The sequence below is a fragment of the Paramormyrops kingsleyae genome, chromosome 18 (assembly GCF_048594095.1).
Source record: "Paramormyrops kingsleyae isolate MSU_618 chromosome 18, PKINGS_0.4, whole genome shotgun sequence".
Taxonomy (NCBI): domain Eukaryota; kingdom Metazoa; phylum Chordata; class Actinopteri; order Osteoglossiformes; family Mormyridae; genus Paramormyrops; species Paramormyrops kingsleyae.
In genome coordinates, this window is record NC_132814.1 from 28,392,795 (window position 1) to 28,416,404 (window position 23,610).

Genomic DNA, 23,610 nt, shown 5'->3' on the forward strand with positions numbered 1-23,610 from the left:
CTCTTAGGCGAAAATAAGAAGTGGACTGACGGCCAAGCCAGGTCTGACCTGAAGGGGCACTTGTGAGTATTTCTGTATGACAGAGAGCAACACCATGTCACGTGGGGTCCCTGGTGGTCTAGTGGTCAGGATTTGGCGCTCTCACCCCCACGGCCCGGGTTCGATTCCCGGTCAGGGAATTCCAGGGGTCTTCTTGGGTCCTTCTTTTTTTTGTGTGTTTTCCTGCACCTCCCATTGTGAGCCTTTTTGTTAGCTTCTGACCTCTGGGACCTGGACGAGGTCCTCGCAGCATTCCCAGTGTGGTTGTGCCCTCAGCTTGCTTCTCACTCTTTGGTTTTTCACTCACCGGCCACTCAAATGAGCAACAGGGCATTTTCAAGAGAGCTGCACGACAGCACGGACCACTGACATCCACTTGCATGGGAGAACACAGCGCATTCACAGGGTCCTGTCTGGCCTGTCACGAGAAGGCAGAGTGAGTCACGATCATCTTTCATTGACGGCACGACTCATCACGTTCACGTCTGGGAGGGTGGTGGACTTCTATGCGTCAAAAAGACCACGCCCAACGTGGGGCTCGAACCCACGACCCTGAGATTAAGAGTCTCATGCTTTACCGACTGAGCTAGCCGGGCCACGACACAACAAAAGACTGACCCCCGGACCGGCTACTTTCGGATCCGCCGCTTTTCTGAGAAGGGCCTTCTGACTCCAAACCCCATAAAGCACAGCTGTACCGTTGCCTTCGCTGTCTCTGTGGCGCAATTGGTTAGTGTGCTCGGCTGTTAACTGAGAGGTTGGTGGTTCAAGCCCACCCGGGGATGCGCTCTCCTTTTCCTCTCTGATTTGGAGCAGACGATCTCTCCATGAGTCTCCTTTTACTCTCGTAACAATAGCACAAGATGAGCTCGGATGATCTCGGAAGGAAATAACAAAGAAGTTTGCTTCCGGTGTACACGGCAGGAGAAACCCATGGTGGAAAGAGCCTCTGGCACAACTCAGATAGCTGCTCATGGTCCGAGACCGTCGCGCCCTTTCACATTGCCAGCACTCACGTTAAACAACGGAGACCAGCAAGGAATGCCGTATCGACGGCAAGAAGCACAGCCTAGATGGCACGCGGTGGAAACAACTCAGGGGGCACCAGGATTTGAACCTAGGACCTCTTGATCTGCAGTCAAATGCTCTACCACTGAGCTATACCCCCACAGGCAAAGAAATGGAGATGAGGTGGAAGCACAAGCTACTTTTATACACGCTCTGCGGCTACTCTTTATGCAGCATCCAGCTCTTAGGCGAAAATAAGAAGTGGACTGACGGCCAAGCCAGGTCTGACCTGAAGGGGCACTTGTGAGTATTTCTGTATGACAGAGAGCAACACCATGTCATGTGGGGTCCCTGGTGGTCTAGTGGTCAGGATTTGGTGCTCTCACCGCCACGGCCCGGGTTCGATTCCCGGTCAGGGAATTCCAGGGGTCTTCTTGGGTCCTTCTTTTTTTTGTGTGTTTTCCTGCACCTCCCATTGTGAGCCATTTTGTTAGCTTCTGACCTCTGGGACCTGGACGAGGTCCTCGCAGCATTCCCAGTGTGGTTGTGCCCTCAGCTTGCTTCTCACTCTTTGGTTTTTCACTCACCGGCCACTCAAATGAGCAACAGGGCATTTTCAAGAGAGCTGCACGACAGCACGGACCACTGACATCCACTTGCATGGGAGAACACAGCGCATTCACCACGCAGACGAAGGGTCCTGTCTGGCCTGTCACGAGAAGGCAGAGTGAGTCACGATCATCTTTCATTGACGGCACGACTCATCACGTTCACGTCTGGGAGGGTGGTGGGCTTCTATGCGTCAAAAAGACCACACCCAACGTGGGGCTCGAACCCACGACCCTGAGATTAAGAGTCTCATGCTCTACCGACTGAGCTAGCCGGGCCACGACACAACAAAAGACTGACCCCCGGACCGGCTACTTTCGGATCCGCCGCTTTTCTGAGAAGGGCCTTCTGACTCCAAACCCCATAAAGCACAGCTGTACCGTTGCCTTCGCTGTCTCTGTGGTGCAATTGGTTAGTGTGCTCGGCTGTTAACCGAGAGGTTGGTGGTTCAAGCCCACCCGGGGATGCGCTCTCCTTTTCCTCTCTGATTTGGAGCAGACGATCTCTCCATGAGTCTCCTTTTACTCTCGTAACAATAGCACAAGATGAGCTCGGATGATCTCGGAAGGAAATAACAAAGAAGTTTGCTTCCCGTGTACACGGCAGGAGAAACCCATGGTGGAAAGAGCCTCTGGCACAACTCAGATAGCTGCTCATGGTCCGAGACCGTCGCGCCCTTTCACATTGCCAGCACTCACGTTAAACAATGGAGACCAGCAAGGAATGCCGTATCGACGGCAAGAAGCACAGCCTAGATGGCACGCGGTGGAAACAACTCAGGGGGCACCAGGATTTGAACCTAGGACCTCTTGATCTGCAGTCAAATGCTCTACCACTGAGCTATATCCCCACAGGCAAAGAAATGGAGATGAGGTGGAAGCACAAGCTACTTTTATACACGCTCTGCGGCTACTCTTTATGCAGCATCCAGCTCTTAGGCGAAAATAAGAAGTGGACTGACGGCCAAGCCAGGTCTGACCTGAAGGGGCACTTGTGAGTATTTCTGTATGACAGAGAGCAACACCATGTCACGTGGGGTCCCTGGTGGTCTAGTGGTCAGGATTTGGCGCTCTCACCCCCACGGCCCGGGTTCGATTCCCGGTCAGGGAATTCCAGGGGTCTTCTTGGGTCCTTCTTTTTTTTGTGTGTTTTCCTGCACCTCCCATTGTGAGCCTTTTTGTTAGCTTCTGACCTCTGGGACCTGGACGAGGTCCTCGCAGCATTCCCAGTGTGGTTGTGCCCTCAGCTTGCTTCTCACTCTTTGGTTTTTCACTCACCGGCCACTCAAATGAGCAACAGGGCATTTTCAAGAGAGCTGCACGACAGCACGGACCACTGACATCCACTTGCATGGGAGAACACAGCGCATTCACAGGGTCCTGTCTGGCCTGTCACGAGAAGGCAGAGTGAGTCACGATCATCTTTCATTGACGGCACGACTCATCACGTTCACGTCTGGGAGGGTGGTGGACTTCTATGCGTCAAAAAGACCACGCCCAACGTGGGGCTCGAACCCACGACCCTGAGATTAAGAGTCTCATGCTCTACCGACTGAGCTAGCCGGGCCACGACACAACAAAAGACTGACCCCCGGACCGGCTACTTTCGGATCCGCCGCTTTTCTGAGAAGGGCCTTCTGACTCCAAACCCCATAAAGCACAGCTGTACCGTTGCCTTCGCTGTCTCTGTGGCGCAATTGGTTAGTGTGCTCGGCTGTTAACTGAGAGGTTGGTGGTTCAAGCCCACCCGGGGATGCGCTCTCCTTTTCCTCTCTGATTTGGAGCAGACGATCTCTCCATGAGTCTCCTTTTACTCTCGTAACAATAGCACAAGATGAGCTCGGATGATCTCGGAAGGAAATAACAAAGAAGTTTGCTTCCGGTGTACACGGCAGGAGAAACCCATGGTGGAAAGAGCCTCTGGCACAACTCAGATAGCTGCTCATGGTCCGAGACCGTCGCGCCCTTTCACATTGCCAGCACTCACGTTAAACAACGGAGACCAGCAAGGAATGCCGTATCGACGGCAAGAAGCACAGCCTAGATGGCACGCGGTGGAAACAACTCAGGGGGCACCAGGATTTGAACCTAGGACCTCTTGATCTGCAGTCAAATGCTCTACCACTGAGCTATACCCCCACAGGCAAAGAAATGGAGATGAGGTGGAAGCACAAGCTACTTTTATACACGCTCTGCGGCTACTCTTTATGCAGCATCCAGCTCTTAGGCGAAAATAAGAAGTGGACTGACGGCCAAGCCAGGTCTGACCTGAAGGGGCACTTGTGAGTATTTCTGTATGACAGAGAGCAACACCATGTCATGTGGGGTCCCTGGTGGTCTAGTGGTCAGGATTTGGTGCTCTCACCGCCACGGCCCGGGTTCGATTCCCGGTCAGGGAATTCCAGGGGTCTTCTTGGGTCCTTCTTTTTTTTGTGTGTTTTCCTGCACCTCCCATTGTGAGCCATTTTGTTAGCTTCTGACCTCTGGGACCTGGACGAGGTCCTCGCAGCATTCCCAGTGTGGTTGTGCCCTCAGCTTGCTTCTCACTCTTTGGTTTTTCACTCACCGGCCACTCAAATGAGCAACAGGGCATTTTCAAGAGAGCTGCACGACAGCACGGACCACTGACATCCACTTGCATGGGAGAACACAGCGCATTCACCACGCAGACGAAGGGTCCTGTCTGGCCTGTCACGAGAAGGCAGAGTGAGTCACGATCATCTTTCATTGACGGCACGACTCATCACGTTCACGTCTGGGAGGGTGGTGGGCTTCTATGCGTCAAAAAGACCACGCCCAACGTGGGGCTCGAACCCACGACCCTGAGATTAAGAGTCTCATGCTCTACCGACTGAGCTAGCCGGGCCACGACACAACAAAAGACTGACCCCCGGACCGGCTACTTTCGGATCCGCCGCTTTTCTGAGAAGGGCCTTCTGACTCCAAACCCCATAAAGCACAGCTGTACCGTTGCCTTCGCTGTCTCTGTGGTGCAATTGGTTAGTGTGCTCGGCTGTTAACCGAGAGGTTGGTGGTTCAAGCCCACCCGGGGATGCGCTCTCCTTTTCCTCTCTGATTTGGAGCAGACGATCTCTCCATGAGTCTCCTTTTACTCTCGTAACAATAGCACAAGATGAGCTCGGATGATCTCGGAAGGAAATAACAAAGAAGTTTGCTTCCCGTGTACACGGCAGGAGAAACCCATGGTGGAAAGAGCCTCTGGCACAACTCAGATAGCTGCTCATGGTCCGAGACCGTCGCGCCCTTTCACATTGCCAGCACTCACGTTAAACAATGGAGACCAGCAAGGAATGCCGTATCGACGGCAAGAAGCACAGCCTAGATGGCACGCGGTGGAAACAACTCAGGGGGCACCAGGATTTGAACCTAGGACCTCTTGATCTGCAGTCAAATGCTCTACCACTGAGCTATACCCCCACAGGCAAAGAAATGGAGATGAGGTGGAAGCACAAGCTACTTTTATACACGCTCTGCGGCTACTCTTTATGCAGCATCCAGCTCTTAGGCGAAAATAAGAAGTGGACTGACGGCCAAGCCAGGTCTGACCTGAAGGGGCACTTGTGAGTATTTCTGTATGACAGAGAGCAACACCATGTCACGTGGGGTCCCTGGTGGTCTAGTGGTCAGGATTTGGCGCTCTCACCCCCACGGCCCGGGTTCGATTCCCGGTCAGGGAATTCCAGGGGTCTTCTTGGGTCCTTCTTTTTTTTGTGTGTTTTCCTGCACCTCCCATTGTGAGCCTTTTTGTTAGCTTCTGACCTCTGGGACCTGGACGAGGTCCTCGCAGCATTCCCAGTGTGGTTGTGCCCTCAGCTTGCTTCTCACTCTTTGGTTTTTCACTCACCGGCCACTCAAATGAGCAACAGGGCATTTTCAAGAGAGCTGCACGACAGCACGGACCACTGACATCCACTTGCATGGGAGAACACAGCGCATTCACAGGGTCCTGTCTGGCCTGTCACGAGAAGGCAGAGTGAGTCACGATCATCTTTCATTGACGGCACGACTCATCACGTTCACGTCTGGGAGGGTGGTGGACTTCTATGCGTCAAAAAGACCACGCCCAACGTGGGGCTCGAACCCACGACCCTGAGATTAAGAGTCTCATGCTCTACCGACTGAGCTAGCCGGGCCACGACACAACAAAAGACTGACCCCCGGACCGGCTACTTTCGGATCCGCCGCTTTTCTGAGAAGGGCCTTCTGACTCCAAACCCCATAAAGCACAGCTGTACCGTTGCCTTCGCTGTCTCTGTGGCGCAATTGGTTAGTGTGCTCGGCTGTTAACTGAGAGGTTGGTGGTTCAAGCCCACCCGGGGATGCGCTCTCCTTTTCCTCTCTGATTTGGAGCAGACGATCTCTCCATGAGTCTCCTTTTACTCTCGTAACAATAGCACAAGATGAGCTCGGATGATCTCGGAAGGAAATAACAAAGAAGTTTGCTTCCGGTGTACACGGCAGGAGAAACCCATGGTGGAAAGAGCCTCTGGCACAACTCAGATAGCTGCTCATGGTCCGAGACCGTCGCGCCCTTTCACATTGCCAGCACTCACGTTAAACAACGGAGACCAGCAAGGAATGCCGTATCGACGGCAAGAAGCACAGCCTAGATGGCACGCGGTGGAAACAACTCAGGGGGCACCAGGATTTGAACCTAGGACCTCTTGATCTGCAGTCAAATGCTCTACCACTGAGCTATACCCCCACAGGCAAAGAAATGGAGATGAGGTGGAAGCACAAGCTACTTTTATACACGCTCTGCGGCTACTCTTTATGCAGCATCCAGCTCTTAGGCGAAAATAAGAAGTGGACTGACGGCCAAGCCAGGTCTGACCTGAAGGGGCACTTGTGAGTATTTCTGTATGACAGAGAGCAACACCATGTCACGTGGGGTCCCTGGTGGTCTAGTGGTCAGGATTTGGCGCTCTCACCGCCACGGCCCGGGTTCGATTCCCGGTCAGGGAATTCCAGGGGTCTTCTTGGGTCCTTCTTTTTTTGTGTGTTTTCCTGCACCTCCCATTGTGAGCCTTTTTGTTAGCTTCTGACCTCTGGGACCTGGACGAGGTCCTCGCAGCATTCCCAGTGTGGTTGTGCCCTCAGCTTGCTTCTCACTCTTTGGTTTTTCACTCACCGGCCACTCAAATGAGCAACAGGGCATTTTCAAGAGAGCTGCACGACAGCACGGACCACTGACATCCACTTGCATGGGAGAACACAGCGCATTCACCACGCAGACGAAGGGTCCTGTCTGGCCTGTCACGAGAAGGCAGAGTGAGTCACGATCATCTTTCATTGACGGCACGACTCATCACGTTCACGTCTGGGAGGGTGGTGGACTTCTATGCGTCAAAAAGACCACGCCCAACGTGGGGCTCGAACCCACGACCCTGAGATTAAGAGTCTCATGCTCTACCGACTGAGCTAGCCGGGCCACGACACAACAAAAGACTGACCCCCGGACCGGCTACTTTCGGATCCGCCGCTTTTCTGAGAAGGGCCTTCTGACTCCAAACCCCATAAAGCACAGCTGTACCGTTGCCTTCGCTGTCTCTGTGGCGCAATTGGTTAGCGCGCTCGGCTGTTAACCGAGAGGTTGGTGGTTCAAGCCCACCCGGGGACGTGCTCTCCTTTTCCTCTCTGATTTGGAGCAGACGATCTCTCCATGAGTCTCCTTTTACTCTCGTAACAATAGCACAAGATGAGCTTGGATGATCTCGGAAGGAAATAACAAAGAAGTTTGCTTCCGGTGTACACGGCAGGAGAAACCCATGGTGGAAAGAGCCTCTGGCACAACTCAGATAGCTGCTCATGGTCCGAGACCGTCGCGCCCTTTCACATTGCCAGCACTCACGTTAAACAACGGAGACCAGCAAGGAATGCCGTATCGACGGCAAGAAGCACAGCCTAGATGGCACGCGGTGGAAACAACTCAGGGGGCACCAGGATTTGAACCTAGGACCTCTTGATCTGCAGTCAAATGCTCTACCACTGAGCTATACCGCCACAGGCAAAGAAATGGAGATGAGGTGGAAGCACAAGCTACTTTGATACACGCTCTGCGGCTACTCTTTATGCAGCATCCAGCTCTTAGGCGAAAATAAGAAGTGGACTGACGGCCAAGCCAGGTCTGACCTGAAGGGGCACTTGTGAGTATTTCTGTATGACAGAGAGCAACACCATGTCATGTGGGGTCCCTGGTGGTCTAGTGGTCAGGATTTGGCGCTCTCACCGCCACGGCCCGGGTTCGATTCCCGGTCAGGGAATTCCAGGGGTCTTCTTGGGTCCTTCTTTTTTTTGTGTGTTTTCCTGCACCTCCCATTGTGAGCCATTTTGTTAGCTTCTGACCTCTGGGACCTGGACGAGGTCCTCGCAGCATTCCCAGTGTGGTTGTGCCCTCAGCTTGCTTCTCACTCTTTGGTTTTTCACTCACCGGCCACTCAAATGAGCAACAGGGCATTTTCAAGAGAGCTGCACGACAGCACGGACCACTGACATCCACTTGCATGGGAGAACACAGCGCATTCACCACGCAGACGAAGGGTCCTGTCTGGCCTGTCACGAGAAGGCAGAGTGAGTCACGATCATCTTTCATTGACGGCACGACTCATCACGTTCACGTCTGGGAGGGTGGTGGGCTTCTATGCGTCAAAAAGACCACGCCCAACGTGGGGCTCGAACCCACGACCCTGAGATTAAGAGTCTCATGCTCTACCGACTGAGCTAGCCGGGCCACGACACAACAAAACACTGACCCCCGGACCGGCTACTTTCGGATCCGCCGCTTTTCTGAGAAGGGCCTTCTGACTCCAAACCCCATAAAGCACAGCTGTACCGTTGCCTTCGCTGTCTCTGTGGCGCAATTGGTTAGCGCGCTCGGCTGTTAACCGAGAGGTTGGTGGTTCAAGCCCACCCGGGGACGTGCTCTCCTTTTCCTCTCTGATTTGGAGCAGACGATCTCTCCATGAGTCTCCTTTTACTCTCGTAACAATAGCACAAGATGAGCTTGGATGATCTCGGAAGGAAATAACAAAGAAGTTTGCTTCCGGTGTACACGGCAGGAGAAACCCATGGTGGAAAGAGCCTCTGGCACAACTCAGATAGCTGCTCATGGTCCGAGACCGTCGCGCCCTTTCACATTGCCAGCACTCACGTTAAACAACGGAGACCAGCAAGGAATGCCGTATCGACGGCAAGAAGCACAGCCTAGATGGCACGCGGTGGAAACAACTCAGGGGGCACCAGGATTTGAACCTAGGACCTCTTGATCTGCAGTCAAATGCTCTACCACTGAGCTATACCGCCACAGGCAAAGAAATGGAGATGAGGTGGAAGCACAAGCTACTTTGATACACGCTCTGCGGCTACTCTTTATGCAGCATCCAGCTCTTAGGCGAAAATAAGAAGTGGACTGACGGCCAAGCCAGGTCTGACCTGAAGGGGCACTTGTGAGTATTTCTGTATGACAGAGAGCAACACCATGTCATGTGGGGTCCCTGGTGGTCTAGTGGTCAGGATTTGGCGCTCTCACCGCCACGGCCCGGGTTCGATTCCCGGTCAGGGAATTCCAGGGGTCTTCTTGGGTCCTTCTTTTTTTTGTGTGTTTTCCTGCACCTCCCATTGTGAGCCATTTTGTTAGCTTCTGACCTCTGGGACCTGGACGAGGTCCTCGCAGCATTCCCAGTGTGGTTGTGCCCTCAGCTTGCTTCTCACTCTTTGGTTTTTCACTCACCGGCCACTCAAATGAGCAACAGGGCATTTTCAAGAGAGCTGCACGACAGCACGGACCACTGACATCCACTTGCATGGGAGAACACAGCGCATTCACAGGGTCCTGTCTGGCCTGTCACAAGAAGGCAGAGTGAGTCACGATCATCTTTCATTGACGGCACGACTCATCACGTTCACGTCTGGGAGGGTGGTGGGCTTCTATGCGTCAAAAAGACCACGCCCAACGTGGGGCTCGAACCCACGACCCTGAGATTAAGAGTCTCATGCTCTACCGACTGAGCTAGCCGGGCCACAACACAACAAAAGACTGACCCCCGGACCGGCTACTTTCGGATCCGCCGCTTTTCTGAGAAGGGCCTTCTGACTCCAAACCCCATAAAGCACAGCTGTACCGTTGCCTTCGCTGTCTCTGTGGCGCAATTGGTTAGCGTGCTCGGCTGTTAACCGAGAGGTTGGTGGTTCAAGCCCACCCGGGGACGCGCTCTCCTTTTCCTCTCTGATTTGGAGCAGACGATCTCTCCATGAGTCTCCTTTTACTCTCGTAACAATAGCACAAGATGAGCTCGGATGATCTCGGAAGGAAATAACAAAGAAGTTTGCTTCCGGTGTACACGGCAGGAGAAACCCATGGTGGAAAGAGCCTCTGGCACAACTCAGATAGCTGCTCATGGTCCGAGACCGTCGCGCCCTTTCACATTGCCAGCACTCACGTTAAACAACGGAGACCAGCAAGGAATGCCGTATCGACGGCAAGAAGCACAGCCTAGATGGCACGCGGTGGAAACAACTCAGGGGGCACCAGGATTTGAACCTAGGACCTCTTGATCTGCAGTCAAATGCTCTACCACTGAGCTATACCCCCACAGGCAAAGAAATGGAGATGAGGTGGAAGCACAAGCTACTTTGATACACGCTCTGCGGCTACTCTTTATGCAGCATCCAGCTCTTAGGCGAAAATAAGAAGTGGACTGACGGCCAAGCCAGGTCTGACCTGAAGGGGCACTTGTGAGTATTTCTGTATGACAGAGAGCAACACCATGTCATGTGGGGTCCCTGGTGGTCTAGTGGTCAGGATTTGGCGCTCTCACCGCCACGGCCCGGGTTCGATTCCCGGTCAGGGAATTCCAGGGGTCTTCTTGGGTCCTTCTTTTTTTTGTGTGTTTTCCTGCACCTCCCATTGTGAGCCTTTTTGTTAGCTTCTGACCTCTGGGACCTGGACGAGGTCCTCGCAGCATTCCCAGTGTGGTTGTGCCCTCAGCTTGCTTCTCACTCTTTGGTTTTTCACTCACCGGCCACTCAAATGAGCAACAGGGCATTTTCAAGAGAGCTGCACGACAGCACGGACCACTGACATCCACTTGCATGGGAGAACACAGCGCATTCACAGGGTCCTGTCTGGCCTGTCACGAGAAGGCAGAGTGAGTCACGATCATCTTTCATTGACGGCACGACTCATCACGTTCACGTCTGGGAGGGTGGTGGACTTCTATGCGTCAAAAAGACCACACCCAACGTGGGGCTCGAACCCACGACCCTGAGATTAAGAGTCTCATGCTCTACCGACTGAGCTAGCCGGGCCACGACACAACAAAACACTGACCCCCGGACCGGCTACTTTCGGATCCGCCGCTTTTCTGAGAAGGGCCTTCTGACTCCAAACCCCATAAAGCACAGCTGTACCGTTGCCTTCGCTGTCTCTGTGGCGCAATTGGTTAGCGCGCTCGGCTGTTAACCGAGAGGTTGGTGGTTCAAGCCCACCCGGGGACGTGCTCTCCTTTTCCTCTCTGATTTGGAGCAGACGATCTCTCCATGAGTCTCCTTTTACTCTCGTAACAATAGCACAAGATGAGCTTGGATGATCTCGGAAGGAAATAACAAAGAAGTTTGCTTCCGGTGTACACGGCAGGAGAAACCCATGGTGGAAAGAGCCTCTGGCACAACTCAGATAGCTGCTCATGGTCCGAGACCGTCGCGCCCTTTCACATTGCCAGCACTCACGTTAAACAACGGAGACCAGCAAGGAATGCCGTATCGACGGCAAGAAGCACAGCCTAGATGGCACGCGGTGGAAACAACTCAGGGGGCACCAGGATTTGAACCTAGGACCTCTTGATCTGCAGTCAAATGCTCTACCACTGAGCTATACCGCCACAGGCAAAGAAATGGAGATGAGGTGGAAGCACAAGCTACTTTGATACACGCTCTGCGGCTACTCTTTATGCAGCATCCAGCTCTTAGGCGAAAATAAGAAGTGGACTGACGGCCAAGCCAGGTCTGACCTGAAGGGGCACTTGTGAGTATTTCTGTATGACAGAGAGCAACACCATGTCATGTGGGGTCCCTGGTGGTCTAGTGGTCAGGATTTGGCGCTCTCACCGCCACGGCCCGGGTTCGATTCCCGGTCAGGGAATTCTAGGGGTCTTCTTGGGTCCTTCTTTTTTTTGTGTGTTTTCCTGCACCTCCCATTGTGAGCCATTTTGTTAGCTTCTGACCTCTGGGACCTGGACGAGGTCCTCGCAGCATTCCCAGTGTGGTTGTGCCCTCAGCTTGCTTCTCACTCTTTGGTTTTTCACTCACCGGCCACTCAAATGAGCAACAGGGCATTTTCAAGAGAGCTGCACGACAGCACGGACCACTGACATCCACTTGCATGGGAGAACACAGCGCATTCACAGGGTCCTGTCTGGCCTGTCACAAGAAGGCAGAGTGAGTCACGATCATCTTTCATTGACGGCACGACTCATCACGTTCACGTCTGGGAGGGTGGTGGGCTTCTATGCGTCAAAAAGACCACGCCCAACGTGGGGCTCGAACCCACGACCCTGAGATTAAGAGTCTCATGCTCTACCGACTGAGCTAGCCGGGCCACAACACAACAAAAGACTGACCCCCGGACCGGCTACTTTCGGATCCGCCGCTTTTCTGAGAAGGGCCTTCTGACTCCAAACCCCATAAAGCACAGCTGTACCGTTGCCTTCGCTGTCTCTGTGGCGCAATTGGTTAGCGTGCTCGGCTGTTAACCGAGAGGTTGGTGGTTCAAGCCCACCCGGGGACGCGCTCTCCTTTTCCTCTCTGATTTGGAGCAGACGATCTCTCCATGAGTCTCCTTTTACTCTCGTAACAATAGCACAAGATGAGCTCGGATGATCTCGGAAGGAAATAACAAAGAAGTTTGCTTCCGGTGTACACGGCAGGAGAAACCCATGGTGGAAAGAGCCTCTGGCACAACTCAGATAGCTGCTCATGGTCCGAGACCGTCGCGCCCTTTCACATTGCCAGCACTCACGTTAAACAACGGAGACCAGCAAGGAATGCCGTATCGACGGCAAGAAGCACAGCCTAGATGGCACGCGGTGGAAACAACTCAGGGGGCACCAGGATTTGAACCTAGGACCTCTTGATCTGCAGTCAAATGCTCTACCACTGAGCTATACCGCCACAGGCAAAGAAATGGAGATGAGGTGGAAGCACAAGCTACTTTGATACACGCTCTGCGGCTACTCTTTATGCAGTATCCAGCTCTTAGGCGAAAATAAGAAGTGGACTGACGGCCAAGCCAGGTCTGACCTGAAGGGGCACTTGTGAGTATTTCTGTATGACAGAGAGCAACACCATGTCATGTGGGGTCCCTGGTGGTCTAGTGGTCAGGATTTGGCGCTCTCACTGCCACGGCCCGGGTTCGATTCCCGGTCAGGGAATTCCAGGGGTCTTCTTGGGTCCTTCTTTTTTTTGTGTGTTTTCCTGCACCTCCCATTGTGAGCCATTTTGTTAGCTTCTGACCTCTGGGACCTGGACGAGGTCCTCGCAGCATTCCCAGTGTGGTTGTGCCCTCAGCTTGCTTCTCACTCTTTGGTTTTTCACTCACCGGCCACTCAAATGAGCAACAGGGCATTTTCAAGAGAGCTGCACGACAGCACGGACCACTGACATCCACTTGCATGGGAGAACACAGCGCATTCACAGGGTCCTGTCTGGCCTGTCACAAGAAGGCAGAGTGAGTCACGATCATCTTTCATTGACGGCACGACTCATCACGTTCACGTCTGGGAGGGTGGTGGGCTTCTATGCGTCAAAAAGACCACGCCCAACGTGGGGCTCGAACCCACGACCCTGAGATTAAGAGTCTCATGCTCTACCGACTGAGCTAGCCGGGCCACAACACAACAAAAGACTGACCCCCGGACCGGCTACTTTCGGATCCGCCGCTTTTCTGAGAAGGGCCTTCTGACTCCAAACCCCATAAAGCACAGCTGTACCGTTGCCTTCGCTGTCTCTGTGGCGCAATTGGTTAGCGTGCTCGGCTGTTAACCGAGAGGTTGGTGGTTCAAGCCCACCCGGGGACGCGCTCTCCTTTTCCTCTCTGATTTGGAGCAGACGATCTCTCCATGAGTCTCCTTTTACTCTCGTAACAATAGCACAAGATGAGCTCGGATGATCTCGGAAGGAAATAACAAAGAAGTTTGCTTCCGGTGTACACGGCAGGAGAAACCCATGGTGGAAAGAGCCTCTGGCACAACTCAGATAGCTGCTCATGGTCCGAGACCGTCGCGCCCTTTCACATTGCCAGCACTCACGTTAAACAACGGAGACCAGCAAGGAATGCCGTATCGACGGCAAGAAGCACAGCCTAGATGGCACGCGGTGGAAACAACTCAGGGGGCACCAGGATTTGAACCTAGGACCTCTTGATCTGCAGTCAAATGCTCTACCACTGAGCTATACCGCCACAGGCAAAGAAATGGAGATGAGGTGGAAGCACAAGCTACTTTGATACACGCTCTGCGGCTACTCTTTATGCAGTATCCAGCTCTTAGGCGAAAATAAGAAGTGGACTGACGGCCAAGCCAGGTCTGACCTGAAGGGGCACTTGTGAGTATTTCTGTATGACAGAGAGCAACACCATGTCATGTGGGGTCCCTGGTGGTCTAGTGGTCAGGATTTGGCGCTCTCACCGCCACGGCCCGGGTTCGATTCCCGGTCAGGGAATTCCAGGGGTCTTCTTGGGTCCTTCTTTTTTTTGTGTGTTTTCCTGCACCTCCCATTGTGAGCCATTTTGTTAGCTTCTGACCTCTGGGACCTGGACGAGGTCCTCGCAGCATTCCCAGTGTGGTTGTGCCCTCAGCTTGCTTCTCACTCTTTGGTTTTTCACTCACCGGCCACTCAAATGAGCAACAGGGCATTTTCAAGAGAGCTGCACGACAGCACGGACCACTGACATCCACTTGCATGGGAGAACACAGCGCATTCACCACGCAGACGAAGGGTCCTGTCTGGCCTGTCACGAGAAGGCAGAGTGAGTCACGATCATCTTTCATTGACGGCACGACTCATCACGTTCACGTCTGGGAGGGTGGTGGGCTTCTATGCGTCAAAAAGACCACGCCCAACGTGGGGCTCGAACCCACGACCCTGAGATTAAGAGTCTCATGCTCTACCGACTGAGCTAGCCGGGCCACGACACAACAAAACACTGACCCCCGGACCGGCTACTTTCGGATCCGCCGCTTTTCTGAGAAGGGCCTTCTGACTCCAAACCCCATAAAGCACAGCTGTACCGTTGCCTTCGCTGTCTCTGTGGCGCAATTGGTTAGCGCGCTCGGCTGTTAACCGAGAGGTTGGTGGTTCAAGCCCACCCGGGGACGTGCTCTCCTTTTCCTCTCTGATTTGGAGCAGACGATCTCTCCATGAGTCTCCTTTTACTCTCGTAACAATAGCACAAGATGAGCTTGGATGATCTCGGAAGGAAATAACAAAGAAGTTTGCTTCCGGTGTACACGGCAGGAGAAACCCATGGTGGAAAGAGCCTCTGGCACAACTCAGATAGCTGCTCATGGTCCGAGACCGTCGCGCCCTTTCACATTGCCAGCACTCACGTTAAACAACGGAGACCAGCAAGGAATGCCGTATCGACGGCAAGAAGCACAGCCTAGATGGCACGCGGTGGAAACAACTCAGGGGGCACCAGGATTTGAACCTAGGACCTCTTGATCTGCAGTCAAATGCTCTACCACTGAGCTATACCGCCACAGGCAAAGAAATGGAGATGAGGTGGAAGCACAAGCTACTTTGATACACGCTCTGCGGCTACTCTTTATGCAGCATCCAGCTCTTAGGCGAAAATAAGAAGTGGACTGACGGCCAAGCCAGGTCTGACCTGAAGGGGCACTTGTGAGTATTTCTGTATGACAGAGAGCAACACCATGTCATGTGGGGTCCCTGGTGGTCTAGTGGTCAGGATTTGGCGCTCTCACCGCCACGGCCCGGGTTCGATTCCCGGTCAGGGAATTCCAGGGGTCTTCTTGGGTCCTTCTTTTTTTTGTGTGTTTTCCTGCACCTCCCATTGTGAGCCATTTTGTTAGCTTCTGACCTCTGGGACCTGGACGAGGTCCTCGCAGCATTCCCAGTGTGGTTGTGCCCTCAGCTTGCTTCTCACTCTTTGGTTTTTCACTCACCGGCCACTCAAATGAGCAACAGGGCATTTTCAAGAGAGCTGCACGACAGCACGGACCACTGACATCCACTTGCATGGGAGAACACAGCGCATTCACAGGGTCCTGTCTGGCCTGTCACAAGAAGGCAGAGTGAGTCACGATCATCTTTCATTGACGGCACGACTCATCACGTTCACGTCTGGGAGGGTGGTGGAATTCTATGCGTCAAAAAGACCACGCCCAACGTGGGGCTCGAACCCACGACCCTGAGATTAAGAGTCTCATGCTCTACCGACTGAGCTAGCCGGGCCACGACACAACAAAAGACTGACCCCCGGACCGGCTACTTTCGGATCCGCCGCTTTTCTGAGAAGGGCCTTCTGACTCCAAACCCCATAAAGCACAGCTGTACCGTTGCCTTCGCTGTCTCTGTGGCGCAATTGGTTAGTGTGCTCGGCTGTTAACCGAGAGGTTGGTGGTTCAAGCCCACCCGGGGATGCGCTCTCCTTTTCCTCTCTGATTTGGAGCAGACGATCTCTCCATGAGTCTCCTTTTACTCTCGTAACAATAGCACAAGATGAGCTTGGATGATCTCGGAAGGAAATAACAAAGAAGTTTGCTTCCGGTGTACACGGCAGGAGAAACCCATGGTGGAAAGAGCCTCTGGCACAACTCAGATAGCTGCTCATGGTCCGAGACCGTCGCGCCCTTTCACATTGCCAGCACTCACGTTAAACAACGGAGACCAGCAAGGAATGCCGTATCGACGGCAAGAAGCACAGCCTAGATGGCACGCGGTGGAAACAACTCAGGGGGCACCAGGATTTGAACCTAGGACCTCTTGATCTGCAGTCAAATGCTCTACCACTGAGCTATACCGCCACAGGCAAAGAAATGGAGATGAGGTGGAAGCACAAGCTACTTTGATACACGCTCTGCGGCTACTCTTTATGCAGCATCCAGCTCTTAGGCGAAAATAAGAAGTGGACTGACGGCCAAGCCAGGTCTGACCTGAAGGGGCACTTGTGAGTATTTCTGTATGACAGAGAGCAACACCATGTCATGTGGGGTCCCTGGTGGTCTAGTGGTCAGGATTTGGCGCTCTCACCGCCACGGCCCGGGTTCGATTCCCGGTCAGGGAATTCCAGGGGTCTTCTTGGGTCCTTCTTTTTTTTGTGTGTTTTCCTGCACCTCCCATTGTGAGCCATTTTGTTAGCTTCTGACCTCTGGGACCTGGACGAGGTCCTCGCAGCATTCCCAGTGTGGTTGTGCCCTCAGCTTGCTTCTCACTCTTTGGTTTTTCACTCACCGGCCACTCAAATGAGCAACAGGGCATTTTCAAGAGAGCTGCACGACAGCACGGACCACTGACATCCACTTGCATGGGAGAACACAGCGCATTCACAGGGTCCTGTCTGGCCTGTCACAAGAAGGCAGAGTGAGTCACGATCATCTTTCATTGACGGCACGACTCATCACGTTCACGTCTGGGAGGGTGGTGGAATTCTATGCGTCAAAAAGACCACGCCCAACGTGGGGCTCGAACCCACGACCCTGAGATTAAGAGTCTCATGCTCTACCGACTGAGCTAGCCGGGCCACGACACAACAAAAGACTGACCCCCGGACCGGCTACTTTCGGATCCGCCGCTTTTCTGAGAAGGGCCTTCTGACTCCAAACCCCATAAAGCACAGCTGTACCGTTGCCTTCGCTGTCTCTGTGGCGCAATTGGTTAGTGTGCTCGGCTGTTAACCGAGAGGTTGGTGGTTCAAGCCCACCCGGGGATGCGCTCTCCTTTTCCTCTCTGATTTGGAGCAGACGATCTCTCCATGAGTCTCCTTTTACTCTCGTAACAATAGCACAAGATGAGCTCGGATGATCTCGGAAGGAAATAACAAAGAAGTTTGCTTCCGGTGTACACGGCAGGAGAAACCCATGGTGGAAAGAGCCTCTGGCACAACTCAGATAGCTGCTCATGGTCCGAGACCGTCGCGCCCTTTCACATTGCCAGCACTCACGTTAAACAACGGAGACCAGCAAGGAATGCCGTATCGACGGCAAGAAGCACAGCCTAGATGGCACGCGGTGGAAACAACTCAGGGGGCACCAGGATTTGAACCTAGGACCTCTTGATCTGCAGTCAAATGCTCTACCACTGAGCTATACCCCCACAGGCAAAGAAATGGAGATGAGGTGGAAGCACAAGCTACTTTGATACACGCTCTGCGGCTACTCTTTATGCAGCATCCAGCTCTTAGGCGAAAATAAGAAGTGGACTGACGGCCAAGCCAGGTCTGACCTGAAGGGGCACTTGTGAGTATTTCTGTATGACAGAGAGCAACACCATGTCACGTGGGGTCCCTGGTGGTCTAGTGGTCAGGATTTGGCGCTCTCACCGCCACGGCCCGGGTTCGATTCCCGGTCAGGGAATTCCAGGGGTCTTCTTGGGTCCTTCTTTTTTTTGTGTGTTTTCCTGCACCTCCCATTGTGAGCCTTTTTGTTAGCTTCTGACCTCTGGGACCTGGACGAGGTCCTCGCAGCATTCCCAGTGTGGTTGTGCCCTCAGCTTGCTTCTCACTCTTTGGTTTTTCACTCACCGGCCACTCAAATGAGCAACAGGGCATTTTCAAGAGAGCTGCACGACAGCACGGACCACTGACATCCACTTGCATGGGAGAACACAGCGCATTCACAGGGTCCTGTCTGGCCTGTCAAGAGAAGGCAGAGTGAGTCACGATCATCTTTCATTGACGGCACGACTCATCACGTTCACGTCTGGGAGGGTGGTGGACTTCTATGCGTCAAAAAGACCACGCCCAACGTGGGGCTCGAACCCACGACCCTGAGATTAAGAGTCTCATGCTCTACCGACTGAGCTAGCCGGGCCACGACACAACAAAAGACTGACCCCCGGACCGGCTACTTTCGGATCCGCCGCTTTTCTGAGAAGGGCCTTCTGACTCCAAACCCCATAAAGCACAGCTGTACCGTTGCCTTCGCTGTCTCTGTGGCGCAATTGGTTAGTGTGCTCGGCTGTTAACTGAGAGGTTGGTGGTTCAAGCCCACCCGGGGATGCGCTCTCCTTTTCCTCTCTGATTTGGAGCAGACGATCTCTCCATGAGTCTCCTTTTACTCTCGTAACAATAGCACAAGATGAGCTCGGATGATCTCGGAAGGAAATAACAAAGAAGTTTGCTTCCGGTGTACACGGCAGGAGAAACCCATGGTGGAAAGAGCCTCTGGCACAACTCAGATAGCTGCTCATGGTCCGAGACCGTCGCGCCCTTTCACATTGCCAGCACTCACGTTAAACAACGGAGACCAGCAAGGAATGCCGTATCGACGGCAAGAAGCACAGCCTAGATGGCACGCGGTGGAAACAACTCAGGGGGCACCAGGATTTGAACCTAGGACCTCTTGATCTGCAGTCAAATGCTCTACCACTGAGCTATACCGCCACAGGCAAAGAAATGGAGATGAGGTGGAAGCACAAGCTACTTTGATACACGCTCTGCGGCTACTCTTTATGCAGCATCCAGCTCTTAGGCGAAAATAAGAAGTGGACTGACGGCCAAGCCAGGTCTGACCTGAAGGGGCACTTGTGAGTATTTCTGTATGACAGAGAGCAACACCATGTCATGTGGGGTCCCTGGTGGTCTAGTGGTCAGGATTTGGCGCTCTCACCGCCACGGCCCGGGTTCGATTCCCGGTCAGGGAATTCCAGGGGTCTTCTTGGGTCCTTCTTTTTTTTTGTGTGTTTTCCTGCACCTCCCATTGTGAGCCATTTTGTTAGCTTCTGACCTCTGGGACCTGGACGAGGTCCTCGCAGCATTCCCAGTGTGGTTGTGCCCTCAGCTTGCTTCTCACTCTTTGGTTTTTCACTCACCGGCCACTCAAATGAGCAACAGGGCATTTTCAAGAGAGCTGCACGACAGCACGGACCACTGACATCCACTTGCATGGGAGAACACAGCGCATTCACCACGCAGACGAAGGGTCCTGTCTGGCCTGTCACGAGAAGGCAGAGTGAGTCACGATCATCTTTCATTGACGGCACGACTCATCACGTTCACGTCTGGGAGGGTGGTGGGCTTCTATGCGTCAAAAAGACCACGCCCAACGTGGGGCTCGAACCCACGACCCTGAGATTAAGAGTCTCATGCTCTACCGACTGAGCTAGCCGGGCCACGACACAACAAAACACTGACCCCCGGACCGGCTACTTTCGGATCCGCCGCTTTTCTGAGAAGGGCCTTCTGACTCCAAACCCCATAAAGCACAGCTGTACTGTTGCCTTCGCTGTCTCTGTGGCGCAATTGGTTAGCGCGCTCGGCTGTTAACCGAGAGGTTGGTGGTTCAAGCCCACCCGGGGACGTGCTCTCCTTTTCCTCTCTGATTTGGAGCAGACGATCTCTCCATGAGTCTCCTTTTACTCTCGTAACAATAGCACAAGATGAGCTTGGATGATCTCGGAAGGAAATAACAAAGAAGTTTGCTTCCGGTGTACACGGCAGGAGAAACCCATGGTGGAAAGAGCCTCTGGCACAACTCAGATAGCTGCTCATGGTCCGAGACCGTCGCGCCCTTTCACATTGCCAGCACTCACGTTAAACAACGGAGACCAGCAAGGAATGCCGTATCGACGGCAAGAAGCACAGCCTAGATGGCACGCGGTGGAAACAACTCAGGGGGCACCAGGATTTGAACCTAGGACCTCTTGATCTGCAGTCAAATGCTCTACCACTGAGCTATACCGCCACAGGCAAAGAAATGGAGATGAGGTGGAAGCACAAGCTACTTTGATACACGCTCTGCGGCTACTCTTTATGCAGCATCCAGCTCTTAGACGAAAATAAGAAGTGGACTGACGGCCAAGCCAGGTCTGACCTGAAGGGGCACTTGTGAGTATTTCTGTATGACAGAGAGCAACACCATGTCATGTGGGGTCCCTGGTGGTCTAGTGGTCAGGATTTGGCGCTCTCACCGCCACGGCCCGGGTTCGATTCCCGGTCAGGGAATTCCAGGGGTCTTCTTGGGTCCTTCTTTTTTTTGTGTGTTTTCCTGCACCTCCCATTGTGAGCCATTTTGTTAGCTTCTGACCTCTGGGACCTGGACGAGGTCCTCGCAGCATTCCCAGTGTGGTTGTGCCCTCAGCTTGCTTCTCACTCTTTGGTTTTTCACTCACCGGCCACTCAAATGAGCAACAGGGCATTTTCAAGAGAGCTGCACGACAGCACGGACCACTGACATCCACTTGCATGGGAGAACACAGCGCATTCACAGGGTCCTGTCTGGCCTGTCACAAGAAGGCAGAGTGAGTCACGATCATCTTTCATTGACGGCACGACTCATCACGTTCACGTCTGGGAGGGTGGTGGGCTTCTATGCGTCAAAAAGACCACGCCCAACGTGGGGCTCGAACCCACGACCCTGAGATTAAGAGTCCCATGCTCTACCGACTGAGCTAGCCGGGCCACAACACAACAAAAGACTGACCCCCGGACCGGCTACTTTCGGATCCGCCGCTTTTCTGAGAAGGGCCTTCTGACTCCAAACCCCATAAAGCACAGCTGTACCGTTGCCTTCGCTGTCTCTGTGGTGCATTTGGTTAGCGTGCGCGGCTGTTAACCGAGAGGTTGGTGGTTCAAGCCCACCCGGGGACGTGCTCTCCTTTTCCTCTCTGATTTGGAGCAGACGATCTCTCCATGAGTCTCCTTTTACTCTCGTAACAATAGCACAAGATGAGCTTGGATGATCTCGGAAGGAAATAACAAAGAAGTTTGCTTCCGGTGTACACGGCAGGAGAAACCCATGGTGGAAAGAGCCTCTGGCACAACTCAGATAGCTGCTCATGGTCCGAGACCGTCGCGCCCTTTCACATTGCCAGCACTCACGTTAAACAACGGAGACCAGCAAGGAATGCCGTATCGACGGCAAGAAGCACAGCCTAGATTGCACGCGGTGGAAACAACTCAGGGGGCACCAGGATTTGAACCTAGGACCTCTTGATCTGCAGTCAAATGCTCTACCACTGAGCTATACCGCCACAGGCAAAGAAATGGAGATGAGGTGGAAGCACAAGCTACTTTGATACACGCTCTGCGGCTACTCTTTATGCAGCATCCAGCTCTTAGGCGAAAATAAGAAGTGGACTGACGGCCAAGCCAGGTCTGACCTGAAGGGGCACTTGTGAGTATTTCTGTATGACAGAGAGCAACACCATGTCATGTGGGGTCCCTGGTGGTCTAGTGGTCAGGATTTGGCGCTCTCACCGCCACGGCCCGGGTTCGATTCCCGGTCAGGGAATTCCAGGGGTCTTCTTGGGTCCTTCTTTTTTTTGTGTGTTTTCCTGCACCTCCCATTGTGAGCCATTTTGTTAGCTTCTGACCTCTGGGACCTGGACGAGGTCCTCGCAGCATTCCCAGTGTGGTTGTGCCCTCAGCTTGCTTCTCACTCTTTGGTTTTTCACTCACCGGCCACTCAAATGAGCAACAGGGCATTTTCAAGAGAGCTGCACGACAGCACGGACCACTGACATCCACTTGCATGGGAGAACACAGCACATTCACCACGCAGACGAAGGGTCCTGTCTGGCCTGTCACGAGAAGGCAGAGTGAGTCACGATCATCTTTCATTGACGGCACGACTCATCACGTTCACGTCTGGGAGGGTGGTGGGCTTCTATGCGTCAAAAAGACCACGCCCAACGTGGGGCTCGAACCCACGACCCTGAGATTAAGAGTCTCATGCTCTACCGACTGAGCTAGCCGGGCCACGACACAACAAAAGACTGACCCCCGGACCGGCTACTTTCGGATCCGCCGCTTTTCTGAGAAGGGCCTTCTGACTCCAAACCCCATAAAGCACAGCTGTACCGTTGCCTTCGCTGTCTCTGTGGCGCAATTGGTTAGCGCGCTCGGCTGTTAACTGAGAGGTTGGTGGTTCAAGCCCACCCGGGGACGTGCTCTCCTTTTCCTCTCTGATTTGGAGCAGACGATCTCTCCATGAGTCTCCTTTTACTCTCGTAACAATAGCACAAGATGAGCTTGGATGATCTCGGAAGGAAATAACAAAGAAGTTTGCTTCCGGTGTACACGGCAGGAGAAACCCATGGTGGAAAGAGCCTCTGGCACAACTCAGATAGCTGCTCATGGTCCGAGACCGTCGCGCCCTTTCACATTGCCAGCACTCACGTTAAACAACGGAGACCAGCAAGGAATGCCGTATCGACGGCAAGAAGCACAGCCTAGATGGCACGCGGTGGAAACAACTCAGGGGGCACCAGGATTTGAACCTAGGACCTCTTGATCTGCAGTCAAATGCTCTACCACTGAGCTATACCCCCACAGGCAAAGAAATGGAGATGAGGTGGAAGCACAAGCTACTTTGATACACGCTCTGCGGCTACTCTTTATGCAGCATCCAGCTCTTAGGCGAAAATAAGAAGTGGACTGACGGCCAAGCCAGGTCTGACCTGAAGGGGCACTTGTGAGTATTTCTGTATGACAGAGAGCAACACCATGTCACGTGGGGTCCCTGGTGGTCTACTGGTCAGGATTTGGCGCTCTCACCGCCACGGCCCGGGTTCGATTCCCGGTCAGGGAATTCCAGGGGTCTTCTTGGGTCCTTCTTTTTTTTGTGTGTTTTCCTGCACCTCCCATTGTGAGCCTTTTTGTTAGCTTCTGACCTCTGGGACCTGGACGAGGTCCTCGCAGCATTCCCAGTGTGGTTGTGCCCTCAGCTTGCTTCTCACTCTTTGGTTTTTCACTCACCGG

General features: G+C 53.5%; 68 non-coding genes across 68 annotated transcripts; 36 read left to right on the forward strand and 32 right to left on the reverse strand.

Annotated features, from left to right (window-relative positions):
- Positions 1–107: 107 nt before the first annotated feature.
- On the forward strand, positions 108–179 carry trnae-cuc (transfer RNA glutamic acid (anticodon CUC)). The gene has a single exon. It is a non-coding gene; the product is annotated as a tRNA-Glu (tRNA).
- Positions 180–562: 383 nt separating this feature from the next.
- On the reverse strand, positions 563–635 carry trnak-cuu (transfer RNA lysine (anticodon CUU)). Its single transcript has one exon. It is a non-coding gene; the product is annotated as a tRNA-Lys (tRNA).
- Positions 636–750: 115 nt separating this feature from the next.
- On the forward strand, positions 751–824 carry trnan-guu (transfer RNA asparagine (anticodon GUU)). Its single transcript has one exon. It is a non-coding gene; the product is annotated as a tRNA-Asn (tRNA).
- Positions 825–1,135: 311 nt separating this feature from the next.
- On the reverse strand, positions 1,136–1,207 carry trnac-gca (transfer RNA cysteine (anticodon GCA)). The gene has a single exon. It is a non-coding gene; the product is annotated as a tRNA-Cys (tRNA).
- Positions 1,208–1,395: 188 nt separating this feature from the next.
- trnae-cuc (transfer RNA glutamic acid (anticodon CUC)) lies at positions 1,396–1,467 on the forward strand. The gene has a single exon. It is a non-coding gene; the product is annotated as a tRNA-Glu (tRNA).
- Positions 1,468–1,861: 394 nt separating this feature from the next.
- trnak-cuu (transfer RNA lysine (anticodon CUU)) lies at positions 1,862–1,934 on the reverse strand. Its single transcript has one exon. It is a non-coding gene; the product is annotated as a tRNA-Lys (tRNA).
- Positions 1,935–2,049: 115 nt separating this feature from the next.
- Positions 2,050–2,123, forward strand: trnan-guu (transfer RNA asparagine (anticodon GUU)). The gene has a single exon. It is a non-coding gene; the product is annotated as a tRNA-Asn (tRNA).
- A 311-nt stretch (positions 2,124–2,434) lies between these two features.
- Positions 2,435–2,506, reverse strand: trnac-gca (transfer RNA cysteine (anticodon GCA)). The gene has a single exon. It is a non-coding gene; the product is annotated as a tRNA-Cys (tRNA).
- A 188-nt stretch (positions 2,507–2,694) lies between these two features.
- Positions 2,695–2,766, forward strand: trnae-cuc (transfer RNA glutamic acid (anticodon CUC)). Its single transcript has one exon. It is a non-coding gene; the product is annotated as a tRNA-Glu (tRNA).
- Positions 2,767–3,149: 383 nt separating this feature from the next.
- trnak-cuu (transfer RNA lysine (anticodon CUU)) lies at positions 3,150–3,222 on the reverse strand. Its single transcript has one exon. It is a non-coding gene; the product is annotated as a tRNA-Lys (tRNA).
- A 115-nt stretch (positions 3,223–3,337) lies between these two features.
- Positions 3,338–3,411, forward strand: trnan-guu (transfer RNA asparagine (anticodon GUU)). The gene has a single exon. It is a non-coding gene; the product is annotated as a tRNA-Asn (tRNA).
- A 311-nt stretch (positions 3,412–3,722) lies between these two features.
- Positions 3,723–3,794, reverse strand: trnac-gca (transfer RNA cysteine (anticodon GCA)). Its single transcript has one exon. It is a non-coding gene; the product is annotated as a tRNA-Cys (tRNA).
- Positions 3,795–3,982: 188 nt separating this feature from the next.
- trnae-cuc (transfer RNA glutamic acid (anticodon CUC)) lies at positions 3,983–4,054 on the forward strand. The gene has a single exon. It is a non-coding gene; the product is annotated as a tRNA-Glu (tRNA).
- A 394-nt stretch (positions 4,055–4,448) lies between these two features.
- On the reverse strand, positions 4,449–4,521 carry trnak-cuu (transfer RNA lysine (anticodon CUU)). The gene has a single exon. It is a non-coding gene; the product is annotated as a tRNA-Lys (tRNA).
- Positions 4,522–4,636: 115 nt separating this feature from the next.
- On the forward strand, positions 4,637–4,710 carry trnan-guu (transfer RNA asparagine (anticodon GUU)). The gene has a single exon. It is a non-coding gene; the product is annotated as a tRNA-Asn (tRNA).
- Positions 4,711–5,021: 311 nt separating this feature from the next.
- Positions 5,022–5,093, reverse strand: trnac-gca (transfer RNA cysteine (anticodon GCA)). The gene has a single exon. It is a non-coding gene; the product is annotated as a tRNA-Cys (tRNA).
- A 188-nt stretch (positions 5,094–5,281) lies between these two features.
- trnae-cuc (transfer RNA glutamic acid (anticodon CUC)) lies at positions 5,282–5,353 on the forward strand. The gene has a single exon. It is a non-coding gene; the product is annotated as a tRNA-Glu (tRNA).
- Positions 5,354–5,736: 383 nt separating this feature from the next.
- Positions 5,737–5,809, reverse strand: trnak-cuu (transfer RNA lysine (anticodon CUU)). The gene has a single exon. It is a non-coding gene; the product is annotated as a tRNA-Lys (tRNA).
- A 115-nt stretch (positions 5,810–5,924) lies between these two features.
- On the forward strand, positions 5,925–5,998 carry trnan-guu (transfer RNA asparagine (anticodon GUU)). Its single transcript has one exon. It is a non-coding gene; the product is annotated as a tRNA-Asn (tRNA).
- Positions 5,999–6,309: 311 nt separating this feature from the next.
- On the reverse strand, positions 6,310–6,381 carry trnac-gca (transfer RNA cysteine (anticodon GCA)). The gene has a single exon. It is a non-coding gene; the product is annotated as a tRNA-Cys (tRNA).
- Positions 6,382–6,569: 188 nt separating this feature from the next.
- On the forward strand, positions 6,570–6,641 carry trnae-cuc (transfer RNA glutamic acid (anticodon CUC)). Its single transcript has one exon. It is a non-coding gene; the product is annotated as a tRNA-Glu (tRNA).
- Positions 6,642–7,034: 393 nt separating this feature from the next.
- trnak-cuu (transfer RNA lysine (anticodon CUU)) lies at positions 7,035–7,107 on the reverse strand. The gene has a single exon. It is a non-coding gene; the product is annotated as a tRNA-Lys (tRNA).
- Positions 7,108–7,222: 115 nt separating this feature from the next.
- trnan-guu (transfer RNA asparagine (anticodon GUU)) lies at positions 7,223–7,296 on the forward strand. Its single transcript has one exon. It is a non-coding gene; the product is annotated as a tRNA-Asn (tRNA).
- A 311-nt stretch (positions 7,297–7,607) lies between these two features.
- On the reverse strand, positions 7,608–7,679 carry trnac-gca (transfer RNA cysteine (anticodon GCA)). The gene has a single exon. It is a non-coding gene; the product is annotated as a tRNA-Cys (tRNA).
- A 188-nt stretch (positions 7,680–7,867) lies between these two features.
- Positions 7,868–7,939, forward strand: trnae-cuc (transfer RNA glutamic acid (anticodon CUC)). The gene has a single exon. It is a non-coding gene; the product is annotated as a tRNA-Glu (tRNA).
- A 394-nt stretch (positions 7,940–8,333) lies between these two features.
- trnak-cuu (transfer RNA lysine (anticodon CUU)) lies at positions 8,334–8,406 on the reverse strand. The gene has a single exon. It is a non-coding gene; the product is annotated as a tRNA-Lys (tRNA).
- Positions 8,407–8,521: 115 nt separating this feature from the next.
- On the forward strand, positions 8,522–8,595 carry trnan-guu (transfer RNA asparagine (anticodon GUU)). The gene has a single exon. It is a non-coding gene; the product is annotated as a tRNA-Asn (tRNA).
- A 311-nt stretch (positions 8,596–8,906) lies between these two features.
- Positions 8,907–8,978, reverse strand: trnac-gca (transfer RNA cysteine (anticodon GCA)). The gene has a single exon. It is a non-coding gene; the product is annotated as a tRNA-Cys (tRNA).
- Positions 8,979–9,166: 188 nt separating this feature from the next.
- trnae-cuc (transfer RNA glutamic acid (anticodon CUC)) lies at positions 9,167–9,238 on the forward strand. Its single transcript has one exon. It is a non-coding gene; the product is annotated as a tRNA-Glu (tRNA).
- Positions 9,239–9,621: 383 nt separating this feature from the next.
- Positions 9,622–9,694, reverse strand: trnak-cuu (transfer RNA lysine (anticodon CUU)). Its single transcript has one exon. It is a non-coding gene; the product is annotated as a tRNA-Lys (tRNA).
- Positions 9,695–9,809: 115 nt separating this feature from the next.
- On the forward strand, positions 9,810–9,883 carry trnan-guu (transfer RNA asparagine (anticodon GUU)). Its single transcript has one exon. It is a non-coding gene; the product is annotated as a tRNA-Asn (tRNA).
- A 311-nt stretch (positions 9,884–10,194) lies between these two features.
- On the reverse strand, positions 10,195–10,266 carry trnac-gca (transfer RNA cysteine (anticodon GCA)). The gene has a single exon. It is a non-coding gene; the product is annotated as a tRNA-Cys (tRNA).
- A 188-nt stretch (positions 10,267–10,454) lies between these two features.
- On the forward strand, positions 10,455–10,526 carry trnae-cuc (transfer RNA glutamic acid (anticodon CUC)). Its single transcript has one exon. It is a non-coding gene; the product is annotated as a tRNA-Glu (tRNA).
- Positions 10,527–10,909: 383 nt separating this feature from the next.
- trnak-cuu (transfer RNA lysine (anticodon CUU)) lies at positions 10,910–10,982 on the reverse strand. Its single transcript has one exon. It is a non-coding gene; the product is annotated as a tRNA-Lys (tRNA).
- Positions 10,983–11,097: 115 nt separating this feature from the next.
- Positions 11,098–11,171, forward strand: trnan-guu (transfer RNA asparagine (anticodon GUU)). The gene has a single exon. It is a non-coding gene; the product is annotated as a tRNA-Asn (tRNA).
- A 311-nt stretch (positions 11,172–11,482) lies between these two features.
- Positions 11,483–11,554, reverse strand: trnac-gca (transfer RNA cysteine (anticodon GCA)). Its single transcript has one exon. It is a non-coding gene; the product is annotated as a tRNA-Cys (tRNA).
- Positions 11,555–11,742: 188 nt separating this feature from the next.
- On the forward strand, positions 11,743–11,814 carry trnae-cuc (transfer RNA glutamic acid (anticodon CUC)). The gene has a single exon. It is a non-coding gene; the product is annotated as a tRNA-Glu (tRNA).
- A 383-nt stretch (positions 11,815–12,197) lies between these two features.
- trnak-cuu (transfer RNA lysine (anticodon CUU)) lies at positions 12,198–12,270 on the reverse strand. The gene has a single exon. It is a non-coding gene; the product is annotated as a tRNA-Lys (tRNA).
- A 115-nt stretch (positions 12,271–12,385) lies between these two features.
- Positions 12,386–12,459, forward strand: trnan-guu (transfer RNA asparagine (anticodon GUU)). Its single transcript has one exon. It is a non-coding gene; the product is annotated as a tRNA-Asn (tRNA).
- Positions 12,460–12,770: 311 nt separating this feature from the next.
- On the reverse strand, positions 12,771–12,842 carry trnac-gca (transfer RNA cysteine (anticodon GCA)). Its single transcript has one exon. It is a non-coding gene; the product is annotated as a tRNA-Cys (tRNA).
- A 188-nt stretch (positions 12,843–13,030) lies between these two features.
- trnae-cuc (transfer RNA glutamic acid (anticodon CUC)) lies at positions 13,031–13,102 on the forward strand. Its single transcript has one exon. It is a non-coding gene; the product is annotated as a tRNA-Glu (tRNA).
- A 383-nt stretch (positions 13,103–13,485) lies between these two features.
- trnak-cuu (transfer RNA lysine (anticodon CUU)) lies at positions 13,486–13,558 on the reverse strand. Its single transcript has one exon. It is a non-coding gene; the product is annotated as a tRNA-Lys (tRNA).
- Positions 13,559–13,673: 115 nt separating this feature from the next.
- Positions 13,674–13,747, forward strand: trnan-guu (transfer RNA asparagine (anticodon GUU)). Its single transcript has one exon. It is a non-coding gene; the product is annotated as a tRNA-Asn (tRNA).
- Positions 13,748–14,058: 311 nt separating this feature from the next.
- trnac-gca (transfer RNA cysteine (anticodon GCA)) lies at positions 14,059–14,130 on the reverse strand. Its single transcript has one exon. It is a non-coding gene; the product is annotated as a tRNA-Cys (tRNA).
- A 188-nt stretch (positions 14,131–14,318) lies between these two features.
- Positions 14,319–14,390, forward strand: trnae-cuc (transfer RNA glutamic acid (anticodon CUC)). Its single transcript has one exon. It is a non-coding gene; the product is annotated as a tRNA-Glu (tRNA).
- Positions 14,391–14,784: 394 nt separating this feature from the next.
- On the reverse strand, positions 14,785–14,857 carry trnak-cuu (transfer RNA lysine (anticodon CUU)). The gene has a single exon. It is a non-coding gene; the product is annotated as a tRNA-Lys (tRNA).
- A 115-nt stretch (positions 14,858–14,972) lies between these two features.
- On the forward strand, positions 14,973–15,046 carry trnan-guu (transfer RNA asparagine (anticodon GUU)). Its single transcript has one exon. It is a non-coding gene; the product is annotated as a tRNA-Asn (tRNA).
- Positions 15,047–15,357: 311 nt separating this feature from the next.
- On the reverse strand, positions 15,358–15,429 carry trnac-gca (transfer RNA cysteine (anticodon GCA)). Its single transcript has one exon. It is a non-coding gene; the product is annotated as a tRNA-Cys (tRNA).
- A 188-nt stretch (positions 15,430–15,617) lies between these two features.
- trnae-cuc (transfer RNA glutamic acid (anticodon CUC)) lies at positions 15,618–15,689 on the forward strand. The gene has a single exon. It is a non-coding gene; the product is annotated as a tRNA-Glu (tRNA).
- A 383-nt stretch (positions 15,690–16,072) lies between these two features.
- On the reverse strand, positions 16,073–16,145 carry trnak-cuu (transfer RNA lysine (anticodon CUU)). Its single transcript has one exon. It is a non-coding gene; the product is annotated as a tRNA-Lys (tRNA).
- Positions 16,146–16,260: 115 nt separating this feature from the next.
- Positions 16,261–16,334, forward strand: trnan-guu (transfer RNA asparagine (anticodon GUU)). Its single transcript has one exon. It is a non-coding gene; the product is annotated as a tRNA-Asn (tRNA).
- A 571-nt stretch (positions 16,335–16,905) lies between these two features.
- On the forward strand, positions 16,906–16,977 carry trnae-cuc (transfer RNA glutamic acid (anticodon CUC)). The gene has a single exon. It is a non-coding gene; the product is annotated as a tRNA-Glu (tRNA).
- Positions 16,978–17,360: 383 nt separating this feature from the next.
- trnak-cuu (transfer RNA lysine (anticodon CUU)) lies at positions 17,361–17,433 on the reverse strand. The gene has a single exon. It is a non-coding gene; the product is annotated as a tRNA-Lys (tRNA).
- A 115-nt stretch (positions 17,434–17,548) lies between these two features.
- Positions 17,549–17,622, forward strand: trnan-guu (transfer RNA asparagine (anticodon GUU)). Its single transcript has one exon. It is a non-coding gene; the product is annotated as a tRNA-Asn (tRNA).
- A 311-nt stretch (positions 17,623–17,933) lies between these two features.
- Positions 17,934–18,005, reverse strand: trnac-gca (transfer RNA cysteine (anticodon GCA)). The gene has a single exon. It is a non-coding gene; the product is annotated as a tRNA-Cys (tRNA).
- A 188-nt stretch (positions 18,006–18,193) lies between these two features.
- trnae-cuc (transfer RNA glutamic acid (anticodon CUC)) lies at positions 18,194–18,265 on the forward strand. The gene has a single exon. It is a non-coding gene; the product is annotated as a tRNA-Glu (tRNA).
- A 383-nt stretch (positions 18,266–18,648) lies between these two features.
- trnak-cuu (transfer RNA lysine (anticodon CUU)) lies at positions 18,649–18,721 on the reverse strand. Its single transcript has one exon. It is a non-coding gene; the product is annotated as a tRNA-Lys (tRNA).
- A 115-nt stretch (positions 18,722–18,836) lies between these two features.
- On the forward strand, positions 18,837–18,910 carry trnan-guu (transfer RNA asparagine (anticodon GUU)). The gene has a single exon. It is a non-coding gene; the product is annotated as a tRNA-Asn (tRNA).
- A 571-nt stretch (positions 18,911–19,481) lies between these two features.
- Positions 19,482–19,553, forward strand: trnae-cuc (transfer RNA glutamic acid (anticodon CUC)). The gene has a single exon. It is a non-coding gene; the product is annotated as a tRNA-Glu (tRNA).
- A 395-nt stretch (positions 19,554–19,948) lies between these two features.
- Positions 19,949–20,021, reverse strand: trnak-cuu (transfer RNA lysine (anticodon CUU)). The gene has a single exon. It is a non-coding gene; the product is annotated as a tRNA-Lys (tRNA).
- Positions 20,022–20,136: 115 nt separating this feature from the next.
- Positions 20,137–20,210, forward strand: trnan-guu (transfer RNA asparagine (anticodon GUU)). The gene has a single exon. It is a non-coding gene; the product is annotated as a tRNA-Asn (tRNA).
- Positions 20,211–20,781: 571 nt separating this feature from the next.
- trnae-cuc (transfer RNA glutamic acid (anticodon CUC)) lies at positions 20,782–20,853 on the forward strand. The gene has a single exon. It is a non-coding gene; the product is annotated as a tRNA-Glu (tRNA).
- Positions 20,854–21,236: 383 nt separating this feature from the next.
- Positions 21,237–21,309, reverse strand: trnak-cuu (transfer RNA lysine (anticodon CUU)). The gene has a single exon. It is a non-coding gene; the product is annotated as a tRNA-Lys (tRNA).
- A 760-nt stretch (positions 21,310–22,069) lies between these two features.
- On the forward strand, positions 22,070–22,141 carry trnae-cuc (transfer RNA glutamic acid (anticodon CUC)). The gene has a single exon. It is a non-coding gene; the product is annotated as a tRNA-Glu (tRNA).
- Positions 22,142–22,535: 394 nt separating this feature from the next.
- On the reverse strand, positions 22,536–22,608 carry trnak-cuu (transfer RNA lysine (anticodon CUU)). The gene has a single exon. It is a non-coding gene; the product is annotated as a tRNA-Lys (tRNA).
- Positions 22,609–22,723: 115 nt separating this feature from the next.
- Positions 22,724–22,797, forward strand: trnan-guu (transfer RNA asparagine (anticodon GUU)). Its single transcript has one exon. It is a non-coding gene; the product is annotated as a tRNA-Asn (tRNA).
- Positions 22,798–23,108: 311 nt separating this feature from the next.
- Positions 23,109–23,180, reverse strand: trnac-gca (transfer RNA cysteine (anticodon GCA)). The gene has a single exon. It is a non-coding gene; the product is annotated as a tRNA-Cys (tRNA).
- A 188-nt stretch (positions 23,181–23,368) lies between these two features.
- On the forward strand, positions 23,369–23,440 carry trnae-cuc (transfer RNA glutamic acid (anticodon CUC)). Its single transcript has one exon. It is a non-coding gene; the product is annotated as a tRNA-Glu (tRNA).
- The last annotated feature ends 170 nt before the right edge of the window (positions 23,441–23,610 follow it).